General features: G+C 42.4%; 1 protein-coding gene across 1 annotated transcript in view; it reads right to left on the bottom strand.

Moving 5' to 3' along the window:
* Positions 1-13,394, bottom strand: part of GTF2E1 (general transcription factor IIE subunit 1) — a 44,213-nt gene that overhangs the window by 16,524 nt on the left and 14,295 nt on the right. The window lies entirely within an intron of this gene.

The following is a 13,394-nucleotide window of genomic DNA, read 5'->3' as shown; positions in this document are numbered from 1 at the left end:
GGCTATTTCTTCAAATTTATTAACCATTTATACCTAAACAAATTTAACCAATCATCTCCAAAATTAAAGTTCAAGAAGACTTTATTGTTCGTATTTCTTTATCCCTCACATTCAACTTGTACCTAAATTGCACTAATTCCCTAGAAATAGCTTAAGATTTTTCACTTCTATTACAGTGTCACTAATCAAAACCACCATTATTTAGCTTGAAACAGTTTCTTAAATCTGGTCGTTGGACCTCTAGGTTCTCCTCCATTTCCACGTTTTCTATGCCACCATTTTTGCCATCTCATTGCCCTGATCTAAAGTCTGTCTGGCAGCTGAATTTCTAAAGTCCACAGCATGAAATCTAAATTTCTCATCCTAACATTCAAGATCCTGTATAATTTGGCACAAAACATCACAACTCAACCATAGTCCTTTACCTGTCAAGTAAATTCAAATACAGACTAGACATTAATATTTGTTATATTTTATAGTACTTTCTGTTTCTAAAATGCTTCCATGTATACTTTTTAATCCTTATGTCAATCCTGCAAAGTTATGTCAGAAATGAGGCTCTGAGGAGTTTTGTGATTTGTCCAAAGTCACATAGCCAGTAAAAGAAAAGTACATAAGGAAATATTAAACAGTGTTTGCAAGTTGTATTAATTATCATTAAATTTTAACTGCCTTCACTTAATATGCTTGAACTGCTGCCTTAACTTAAGCATCTAGAAGCCAAAATATAACTATTGCTGCCTTTCTAACACCCATAATGCAGTTCTATATTAAATTGAAATGCACGTTAGCCCAGAACAAGAGCTATATGCCATATGTATAGCATAGCTGCTTAGTTGCATTTGAGATTTTCTAGTCATAGTCATTGTGTAATGCAACTACTTCTCATAGTTCCTGATATCATTTTCTGATAAATGAATTACTATATATTTAATGTAAAAATTCTCATACTAAGTAGAATAAACTTTTGACTTCTTTTTTTCATTCAAACGAAAAGAAAAGGAAAGGAAAGGAAAGAAAAGAATAGCAACTGTTGAATACTGAGTGCTTACCAAGTATTGCCGATCCTCTGAGGCTGGTATAATTATTGCACATTTAAATTTGTAAAATACAGAGGTTCTAAGGGGTTAAGTAGCTTGCTCAAAGTTATATAACTAATAATTGTGAGGAGGGGGCAGGATTCAAACCAAACTATTTTGCTGAAACTCACACTCTTAAACATTACAGTCTACACCACTAGCCTCAATTGGATCTCTAGTTTGGTTCTTAGTCCCAACATCAGAGATATGCATCATTCACTTCTATCCCAATTTACCGGAGTATAGATTAAGAAACCATACAAGTACTTAGTGCCTGGTACATTGTAAGTATGCAAACATTTAGCTTTACAAAGTTCCATATGTGATTGATACATACCCCTAACCTCTAACCCCTCCTTCCCTGGTAAGGAATAAACAAACTAGGCATCTCTGTCTCAACACAACACTGGAGCTTACTAGTACTGATATATTTCAAGTAGAATAAGCTTTTTTACTGCTTCTCACATATAAGCACTCAATACCATATAAATTCTTTGTTCATATATCCTGTCTAAACATTCTTCATCCATCTTACTGCTGGCCAAATGGTACCTAATCTTTTATACCTCTTCCAAATAAGTGAGAGAGAAAAGCAACCTCTCACAGCTAGGAGGTGGCCTAGCACTCACAGTTAGGCTCTGATGTATTTCTATCAAACAGAATCTCACAGATCACCAATATCAGATAAGGAAGGTCCACTGTGACCATGGCGCAGAGCCAAGTCTGTTTGAGTAAGAGTACAGACAAAAGCACGGTCTCTGTCCAACCATACAAACACACACAAAAATATCAGATAACCGGGACTACTGCTTCTTTTCCAGTTAGTTTTAACCTGACCCTGTTCTTCTCACCTTCTAGACAAGACTTAGTAAGATACCCAAATCATAGCCCGGCCAGTGTGGCTCAGTGGTTGAGCGCCAATCTATGAAACAGGAGGTCACAGTTCCATTCCCGGTCAGGACACATGCCCGGGATGCCCGGGTTGTGGGCTTCATCCCTAGTAGGGGGCGTGCAGGAAGCAGCTGATCAATGATTCTCATCATTGATGTTTCTATCTCTTTCTCCCTCTCCCTCTCTCTGAAATCAATTAAAACATATCTTAAAAAAAAAAAAAAGATACCTAATTATAGAACTACTAGTGGCCCAGTGCGCAAAATCATGCGCAGTAGGCTACCTGCCGCTTCTGCGGGAGGCAGGAGGGAGCCGCCGGTGCTCGAGGGAGCTGGCAGGGAGCTGCCGCTGCCACCCATGGGAGCGGGGTGGTGGGGGAGGGAGGGACCAAGAGGTGCTCCATGCATCTCCTGGTGACCGGTCGCACACGCAGCCCCGCCCACCCATGCATGCCTGCTGTGCATGCAGCCTCCTGCTGATCGGTCATTACATGTGAGGGTGTGATGACAATTTGCACATTAGCCTTTTATCATATAGGATTCCCACTTCTTGACAACACCCAATCCAGATCAAACCCAAACCTTCCCTGAATCTTCCTCAAAATTTCCTAAAAAAAGCCCCAATTCTCCATCCAGCTCGTTCTTACTGTGACACTCCATAGTTCCTCATGGCATGTGACTTCCCATGTTGCAGAAAGCATCAATATACCCAACTTTGTTTACCTATGGGGTGTGTTACTGATGGTGTTTAACTAGTGGGCATCAATATAAAAATTCTAGTTTAATCAACTGGACAAGCATACTATTTACCAAAATAGACAGGAAGAGTAAGTTCTTTTTTCTTTGTGGTTTAAAAAGCCACCAGTCCCTCAGCCTGGCCTACGGGGATCAGGCCGAAACTGGCAGTCCAACACCCCCTGAGGGGTGTCAGATTGCAAGAGGGCACAGGCCAGGCCGAGGGACCCCACCAGTGCACGAATCCGTGCACCGGGCCTCTAGTATAAGTATAAAAGCAAGTGCTCCAACTGAAGCACAGAAAGACAGCTAAGACAAAGGGCAACACTATAATCCTCTCTACCTATGTCTTCAGAGCATTACAAACTAAGCTCCTCAAAGTCTTGCACCAGGCACACTTTGTACTTGCTGTTTCCTCTGCCCAGAATGCTTTTCCTCCAATTAGGTGAGTGGCAAGTCTCCCTACTTAGCTCAGTTCTTTATTCAAAAGTAACGTCAGTGAGGCCTTCCCTAACCAACATTACCTAAAATTTCAATACTGTCCTGTCCTTCCCTTTTCCTTAACATTTATCACTATCAAACATGTTATGTTTTATTATTCAATTATTTATCATTAAAAGTATTGTGCTATACCAACTTTTTAAAATTCCTCCCAAATACCTCATTTCTCTTTTGAAGGCAAGATACATTCAAAACATCAGTTTTAAATAAACAAATAAATGTGCTAGTCAGTGTTGCTCATCCACATAAAATAGCAATACTTTTATTTTGGGGGAAAAAAAGAGATCACTGTTAACATCATCATCTGATAGAAGGGCAATCTCAGAATAACAGTCCTTTAACTTGAATAAATTTGGTTTGTGGGGAAAAAATAGGGGGGGTGAAGAACATAGTATATAGTTATAAGGGACCTGAATTCTAGCCTCACCCAGGTAACTTTCCAGATTTGGGTTTAATTTAGATGAAGATTTACCAGGAGTTACTTGTTGAAGGGCTCGTTTTCAGTTCTAAAAAGAGTGGCTTACATATTACTGTGAATAATCTAAGATTTTATCCTACTTATAAGCTAACAAATTATCCTACCAGTTTCATGGATGTTGGAGAAAGACACAGGACTCCCAGGTCAGAGATGAAGAACTTTATTAACCAGGGCAGTAGCAGTACTCAGTTTTGTGACAGTTCTGTAAGACCCCAATTCCCATAGGGTGACACAAAGAGAGCCAGGTAACAATTGTATATGCAGTGGGTTATGTTGCAGGAGAGAAACCCTGAGGTTAAGGAACCCAACTCTTTATAATGAGCATAAACATGCCGGTCCTTTGCTCTGAAGGGTGATGTTATCTTTACTATGCTGAACTGAGCAAACATTCTCTGAAGAAAGACTATTACATTTTTATTTTATTTTTCAGTTATAGTTGACATTCAATATGCAATACAGCATAATGGTGAGAGTATCATACAATTTATAAAGTGATCCCCCAATATTTCAAGTACCCACAGGGCAGCATACATAGGTATTACAATATTATCCTATCTAATAAAGAGGGAATATGCTAATTGACCCTCACGCCATCACAAAAATGGCAGTGCACACAGCCAATAAGGAGGGAATATGCTAATTGACCACCCCCCCCCCTCAAAAATGGTGGTGCCCACAACCACAAGATGGAAGCGCCCAGTCCCCTCAGCTCCACCAGGGTGGCAGGAGCGCAGCAAAGCTGTGCCTGCCCCGAGGCGGGCCCCGCCGCTCCGCACACCTGCCTCCGGAGTCCCCAGTCCCCTTAGCTCCCCAGGGCCGGCCTGAGGCTCAGGTAACCAGGGCTGGCCGAGGCTTGTGCTGCCAACAGTGGCAGCAGCAGAGGTGTGATGGGGCGTCGCCTTCCCCTGATTGCCGGGTCCCCTCCTGCCCCTGAGGGCTCCCAGACTGTGAGAGGGGGCAGGCTGGGCTGAGAGACCTCCCCTCCAGTGCATGAATTTTCATGCACCAGGCCTCTAGTCTATAATAATAAAAGCATAATATCCAAATCGACCGAACAGCAGAATGACTGTCCGGATGCCCTTCCAGAAGAAGCCGGTGCTGTGGATTGGAGGGATCGAGGCAGCTGGCAGGTGCCGGGGCTGAGAAGGCCTACACTTGTACGAATTTCATGCACCGGGCATCTAGTTGACTATATTCTCTAAACTGTACATGCCCATGACTATTTCATAACTGCCAATTTGTACTTCTTAATCCATTTATCTTTTTCACCCAATCCTCCAAACTCCTTCCCCTCTGGCAACCCTGTTTGTTCTCTGTATCTATGAGGCTATTTCTGTTTTGTTTGTTCATTCATTTTGTTCTTTAAAGTCTGCAAATAAGTGAGGTCATATGGTATTTGTCTTTCTATGTTTAATTTATTTCACTTAGCATAATACCTTCTAGGTCCATCCATGCTGTCACAAGTAGTAAGATTTCACTCTTTTTTTTTTTTTTTTATTGATTTCAGAGAGTAAGGGAGAGAACGACAGAAACATCAATGATGAGAGAGAATCATTGATCAGCTGCCTCCTGCACGCCCCACACTGGGGATCGAGCTCGCAACCCAAGCATGTGCCCTGACTGGGAATCAAACGGTGACCTCCTGGTTCATAGGTCGATGCTCAACTACTGAGCATGTCAGCTGGGCAGATTTCATTCTTTTTTATGGCCAAACAATATTCCATTATATGTATGTAACACCACTTTTTTATTGACTCATCTATTGATGGGCACTTGGGTTGCTTCCATATCTTGGCTAGTGTAAATAACACTACAATGAACATAGGGTGCATTATCTCTTTTAGAATTAGTGTTTTGGAATTCTTCAATATATACCTAGAAGTAGAATTGCTGGGTCATAAAGCAGTTCCATTTTTAATTTTATGAGGAACCTCCATACTGTTTTCATAGTGGCTGTACTAATTTGCATTCCTACCAACAGTGCATGAGTGTTCCCTTTTCTCCACGTCCTAGCCAACACTTGTTGTTTGTTGATTTATTGATGACAGCCACTCTGACTGGTGTGAGGTAATATCTCATTGTGGTTTTAATTTGCATTTCTCATGATTAGTGATGTTGAGCACCTTTTCATATGTGGGGGAAGTCTATTTTTATTACACTGAACAGAAAGCAAGCTTGCCCTTTGCTTTGAAAACAATATCTATCTTCCAAGGCTGCTCACTATATAAATATCCTTGAAAAAGGTAGTCCAGAAAAAAGGCAAACAGTACCTCTACTTGCAAGATATGTATAACATATGAGAGACCCATGGAGAACTGTCTGTTTCCCAATAATTACCATGTCCAGCAAACAATACAAGAGGAAAAGCTAGCCTGACATCTCTGAATCCTATATTTATCACAAAATACAAGTAGTAAACAAGAAGCAGCCTGTCAAAAGCCAGGTCTAAGAAGAAAAAATAGTAAATTCTATATTTTTCTGGAGAATGACTTAAGATTAGCTTAACATACCAGCAACATTTTTATAAATTTCACTAAACATTAAAAAATGCAGCCCTAACCAGTTTGGCTCAGTGGATAGAGTGTAGGCCTACAGACTGAAGGGTCCCAGGTTCGATTCCGGTCAAGGGCATGTACCTTGGTTGCGGGCACATCCCCAGTAGGGGGTGTGCAGGAGGCAGCTGATGGTTCTCTCTCATCAATGTTTCTAACTATCCCTCTCCCTTCCTCTCTGTAAAAATCAATAAAATGTATTTTTTAAAAATGCAAATAAGCTTTTCCCAAATCAGAGGTGGGGGTGGGGAACTTTGTACACACTATGTACAAAGTACCATTCTACTGAGTGAGTGATGGTAGAACACAAATAGACTCTGTCATCAAGAAACTTCAAGTTTAATAGAGATGAAAGGTATCTGGAGATAAACATGATATGGGATCAGTGAAAAAATAAAGCACATAAATATTTTGGAGTTAAAAGAAGGAATATGACTTCTAACAGTAAAGGAGATTTATGGAGAAAGGTTGGCTTTTGAAGTAGACTTTAGAAGAAAAGTAGTTGTTAGAGATCAAGGACAGGGGGAAGAGAATGGGGCATTCTAGATCATCATAAGAGAAGTAGGTAGTTGAAAATAATGCTAACCTGCAATTTCAGTCTACTAGGAATATAGTCATCAAAAAGAATGGTAAAAAACAGAATTAAAAGGATTAAACTACAGTGGCCATAAATATAAATGGGTCTTGAATGCCAAACTTCATTTTGATTTTATTCTTTAGTAATAGAAAAGTGATTGAAGGATTTTGGGAAAGAATATGACGACATCAAAACTAATATTTATAGCCGGGCTGGTGTGGCTCAGTGATTGAGCGTTGACCCATAAACCAGGAGGTGGACGTTCGATTCTGATCAAGGCACATGCCTAGGTTGCAAGCTCAATCCCTCTCTCCCTCTCACTTCTTCTCTATGAAACCAATAAAAACGTATTTTTAAAAACCCAAAAACTAATATTTATAAACAGTGATCTGCCTTAATGGCTTGAAATGGTCTTCCAATAAGTCAACTGGAAGTTCTTAACTGAGTGTTTTCATAAAAATCACCAGTGAAATTTTTAATTAATACCCAGGCCCCACCCCAGAGATGCTGATTCAGTAAGTCTGGAGTGGGGCCCAGGAATATAAATTTTAAAAGTTCCACAAGGAATTCTAATGTATACCCTTGGTGGAGAGCTGCTGTTAAGTAATTACTATGATAAATAGCCCCACTCTTCTTGTAACTGGATCACTTTGCACTAAATAGGATGCACAGAATATACTACTCAAGCATGAGAGAAAACACTGAAATTGAAGCTCATAGCTCTTTGTGATCTTCCTCTTCCCATGCATAAAACCAAGTAGGCAAAAACTGGAAACAGCAAATCCAAACCAAGGAGAATGTGCAAGCTACATCCAAGCATGTGGCAGCAGGGAGAAAATGAAGGCTACAAAGATTCTTTAGGCAAAACTTGACAAATGATAGGATTAAGAGAAGAAAAAAGAAACAGTTCAATGATAACATATTTGTTTGATCATTTACATTCACAAACCACAAGACAATTAAGGTTATTTCACAAATATTCTCATTTGTTCATCAAGTCTATGTCAATAGTATTATCCAAATCTAACATAAGAGGGAATAAAGACTCAGAAAGGTTACGTTTACTAGGTCATAACTTAAAAACAAAAATCACTAAGCCTGGATTCAAGTACAAATCTTTCTGACTCAATAACTTATTAATTATTGTATTATTTTCCAAACAACTATAAACCTACTTTTGCCCCACCCCATACATAGGAAATGCAGGGACAGCCTTCTCTGATATAGCAATGAATAAGCAAAGACGTAAAGAACCAGTTATAGGGACATTTGGGCAAAAGGAAACAGCATGAAAAAAGGCAAGCAGCTGTAGCCGGTTTGGGTCAGTGGATAGTGCATCGGCCTGTGGATCAAAGGGTCCCAGGTTCGATTCTGGTCAAGGGCAAGTACCTTGGTTGCAGGCTCCTCCCCCGCCCAGGCCATGGTTGGGACACATGCAGGAGGCAACCAATCAATGTCTTTCTCTCACATCGATGTTTCTGTCTACCCCTCTCTCTAAAAAAAAAAAAAAAAATCAATGGAAAAATATTCTCAGGTGAGGATTTAAAAAAAAAAAAAGGCAAGTAGAGCCCAGCTGGTGTAACTCAGCTTTTGAGTGTTGACCTCTGAACCAGGAGGTCACAGTTTGGTTCCGGTCAGGGCACATCAAGCTGGGTTGTGGGCTCGATTTCCAATGGGGGGCATGCAGGCAGCAGCCAATCAATGATTCTCTCTCATCTTTGATGTTTCTATCTATCTCTCCCTCTCCTTTTCTCTCTGAAATCAATAAAAATAAAATAAAATAAATTTTAAGAAGGTAAGTAAAGGAACACCAAGTGCATGTAAGATAGAAATAAGATGTTCAGTGAGGCTATTGTGGAGTGACATGGGAGTGGTGGAAATAAAGCCTCAAAATGGGAGGTGAGGGTAGATAAAAGACCTTATAAATTCTGTTAAGTACTTCGACTTTTCTGATAGAAGACTTTGGAGGGTTTTGGAAAAAAAGAGTGACATAAACTGATGTGCTTTTTAGAAGGGTCACTGGCTGCTGTGACAAATAGTTCATATGAGCAGCAAGAGTGAAAGCAAGGAGACTAGCTAAGAGTTGTGCAAAATTTAAGCAAGAGATAATGGCTTACATAACTTTTCTGGAAAAAAAAATGTACTAGTACAGTGGTCGGCAAACCGTGGCTCCTGAGCCACATGCGGCTCTTTGGCCCCTTGAGTGTGACTCTTCCACAAAATACCACGACCTGGGCGAGTCTATTTTGAAGAAGTGGCGTTAGAAGTAGGTTAAGTTTAAAAAATTTGGCTCTCAAAAGAAATTTCAATCGTTGTACTGTTGATATTTGGCTCTGTTGACTAATGAGTTTGCCGACCACTGTACTAGTAAATAAACTCATTCCCATTCAGAAAAGCTTCCAGAATGGAGAACAGTATGGAGTTTCCTCAAAAAACTAAAAATAGAACTCCCATTTGACTCAGTGATCCCACTTCTTGGAATATATCCCAAGAAACTAGAAACACCAATCAGAAAGGATATATGCACCCCTATGTTCATAGCAGCACAATTCACAATAGCTAAGATTTGAAAACAGCCTAAGTGCCCATTAGCAGATGAGTGGATTAAAAAACTGTGGTACATCTACACAATGGAATACTACACTGCTGTAAAAAGGAAGGAACTCCTACCATTTGCATGGATGGACCTGGAGAGCATTATGCTAAGCAAAATAAGTCATTTGGAGAAATATAAGTATCTCACTCATTTGTGGAATATAATACACAACATAAACTGATGAACAAAAACAGATCCAGGGACAGAGAAGCATCAATCAGACCATCAAACCTCAGAGGGAAGGCAGGGTAAACAATTAGAGGAAATATTTTAATATTACTATTTGCCCTTTCTCTGTAATAGAAGTGTCAGAGATTAAAGAAAATTAGTAAAATGTATATGAAAATCTTCCTCCTGTCAGAGTCTGGGGTGGGTCACGGGAACCAGAGTCAAGTCTCTGCCCACCCACGTGTGCTTCAAAATCGCACGAGACCCAGGCCCGGCTGGCCCCAGCCCCATTGGGCTAAATCCAGACCCGGCCAGCCCCACCCCTGTCAAGCCCCGCCTGGCCCAGCACCAGGGCAGGGGGCGCAGCCTGAGGTCTCCAGGCCCGGGCCAGGGGGGCATGTCTTGAGGTCCAGGGGACACGGCCCGAGGTCCCCCATCAAGCCCCGCCAGGCGGGGGACACAGCCTCAGGTTCCCCAGCCTGGCACTGGGGCAGGGGGCACAGCCTCAGGTCCCCAGGCCCAGTGCTGGGGCGGGGGATGTGGCCTGAGGTCCCCTAGCCCAGCACTGGGGCAGGGACACGGCCTGAGGTCCCCCGTCAATCCCTGCCGGGCGAGGGGTGCACCCTGAGGTCCCTCATCAAGCCCTACCAGGCAGGGGACATGGCCTGAGGTCCCCCGTGAGGCCCTGCTGGGCGGGGGGCACGGCCAGAGGTCTGGGGCGGGGGACATGGCCTGAGGTCCCCTGTCAAGCCCCACCAGGAGCGGGGCGCAGCCTCAGGTCCCCTGCCCAGCCCAGCGCCACGCAGCCTCAGGTCCCTGCTGATTGCTCGTTAAGACTCGTTACGGGAACTTGGCCTCCACTGTGGGCGCAGCCAACTTGTGTTACGGAATCCCAGCTTCAGCTGTGGGTGCAGCAATCTTGTTATGGTGTGATGGTCAATTTGCATATTACCTCTTTATTAGATAGGACTAGAGGCCCAGTACACGAAATTCTTGCACAGGTGGGGTCCTTAGGCCTGGCCGGCAATCAGGGCCAATCAGGGCCTTCCTGCTGGTTGCTGGCTGCCAGCCGGGGCCTGCCAGATGAGGGAGGGACCACAGGAGGTTGGCCAGCCGCAGGAGGTTGGCTGTGGGAGCGCACTGACCACCAGGGGGCAGCTCCTGCATTGAGCATCTGCCCCCTGGTAGTCAGTATGCGTCATAGTGACCAGTTGTTCTGGTCATTCTGGCATTCCGGTCGCTTAGGCTTTTGTATATATAGATATTTTTCTAAATTTACATTACTTAAGTATTTTTAGAAGGAAGAAAACAAATGTTATTCTGAATCCTCCAAAAGCACTCAATTCCTTCTTAACTGATATGAAGAAGTTATGTAGTCATGCTTGGGCTATTATTTGAAAGCATAATCAAGTCCTTTGTTATAACTCTTATGAAAGTTCATAATGTTCAGGCACATATATATTAAAACTAAAGGCCCAGGGGAAGGCAACGCCCCCATCACACCTCTGCTGCTGCCACTGCCAGCAGCGCAAGCCTTGGCTGGCCCTGTTTACCTGAGCCTCGGGCAGCCCTGGGCGGCTGAGGGGACTGGGGGACTCCAGGGGCAGCCCCGGCCTTGCCACGCACCTGCCGCATCGGCAGGGCTGAGGGGACTGGCGCCACCATCTTGTGGCCATCTTTGAGGGTGTGGCAGTCAATTAGCATATTCCCTCCTTATTGGTTGTGGGCGCTGCCATCTTTGAGGGCGGGACAGTCAATTAGCATATTCCCTCCTTATTGGCTATGGGTGCCGCCATCTTTGAAGGTGGGGCAATCAATTAGCATATTCCCTCCTTATTGGCTGTGGGCGCCACCATTTTTGAAGGCAGGACAGTCAATTAGCATATTTCCTCCTTATTGGCTGTGTGCGCCACCATCTTAGAGGGCAGGGCAGTCAATTAGCATATTCCCTCCTTATTGGCTATGGGCGCCACCATCTTTGTGACGGCATGAGGGTCAATTAGCATATTTCCTCTTTATTAGATAGGGTGCTAGCCTCAAAAAGGTACCTTTTACTCTGATTTCCAAACTTTAATAAATCAAATTTCTTCAGTCTAATTGGGCAAGGGGAAATATACGGAAAAAGGAATCTACACTAATAAAAGAGTGAGATGCAAATTGACTGTACCTTCATGATGCCCACCAGCCAATCAGGAGTGAGTATGCAAATTAACCCAACAAAGATGGTGGGTTAATTTGCATAAGCAGGCTCCAGCTGCTCAGGGCCTCTGGCAGTATGGGAAGGCAGAAAGGCGGCTCTGGGCTGAGCGAAAAGGCAGCTCCGGCCAGAGTGAAAGCAGTGCCGGCAGCCAGGGGAAGGAAGGCCCATTCTTGCATGAATCTTTGTGCATTGGGCCTCTAGTTACTATCATAAAATAGTAACAGATGTGACAAGTACATAGCTATATATTTATATTATTTTACCTATAATAAAAAGGAATTTTAAAAATCATCCTTCAAATGACTGCAGAACATCTAACACTGTAAAATACTCATTCATTTGCATTCAAAAGGAAAAAATAAGCAGGTTTAATGTATTGGGGGGTATACTATTTTTAAACTCAGAAGATCTCAAATATTTTAATGATGTACACAACAAAATCCCACACCCCAAAACTCAATTTATCAATGAAACTGTCTTCTGTCCTTCCTTAAATGGACACATCTAGATTTGGTGTAATCATGCATCATTCCTAGATTCTGTAACTCTTATAAAAAGGAAAACTGTACTATGCCTGGGAGGGAATACAACATATTGAAGTATGGTACTTGTGTAAATAGTAAAACTAACAATAAGTTCTATACATTAGGCCTAAATCAAATTCATCTCAACATGCAGTGAGCAGGCAAAAAGTCTGTGGTTTTGATATGACTAATTGAAAGACAATATGTACTCAATAGAATATACAGGATCAACTATTCACAAAGAAATTAGCTCCTATATAATCAGCATCAAATTACAAAAAAGAAAACACAAATGACTTTTTAAAAGCTCTCAAATCTTCAAGATCAAACACAATAATTAAATAATAAAAAAATCAGACTTAAAGGGGTTGTTGTTGTGTTTGTTGTTTGTTTGTTTGTTTGGAGAGGGAGAATGCTGAAGAACTTGTTCCTTACTTTCTTTCCATATTTGCTTTTATTTTTTTAACCTGTTCTAATGGTCACCTCCTCCCACCCCAAATCCATACCTCTGAGCTTTCTGGTATCACTTTCTAATTAACCCATCCTGAGCAAGATTCCAACTCAGCAATTGAGCAAAATAATCCTAGCAAGATTTCTTTCTGTATTTGTTTGTGTTCTTAGCATTTTAGGAACTGAAAACACTGCTTTTATAAGACATCTCTTGTTCTAAATAGAAAGAGATGAAGACAAGAAAAAGTAGCCCAATGTGTGAAAATTGAAGAGGAATTTTAATCAGAAAACTGGTCTATAAACCAAAAAGCTTTGCCTGCAGTCACAAGGCAAGAAGAGAGACTCATATGATTTAACCCCAAATACAAACATGAATAACCTATCTAATAAAGAGGGAATATGCTAATTGACCATCACACCCTCACAAAGATGGCAGCGCCCACAGCCAATAAGGAGGAAATGTGCTAATTGACTGCCACTCCCTCAAAGATGGCGGTGCCCACAGCCACAATATGGTGGTGCCCAGTCCCCTCAGCCCTGCCGGGGCAGCAGGCATGTGGCATGGCCGGGCCCGCCCCCAGGCAGGTCCAGCCATTCCGCGCGCCGGCCTCCAGAGTCCCCCAGTCCCCTCAGCCGCCCAGGGC

The sequence above is a fragment of the Plecotus auritus genome (genome assembly GCF_963455305.1).
Source record: "Plecotus auritus genome assembly, chromosome: 2".
Taxonomy (NCBI): Eukaryota; Metazoa; Chordata; class Mammalia; order Chiroptera; family Vespertilionidae; genus Plecotus; species Plecotus auritus.
The sequence above is the reverse complement of the archived record's forward strand: the minus strand, read 5'-3'. Positions and strand labels throughout refer to the sequence as shown.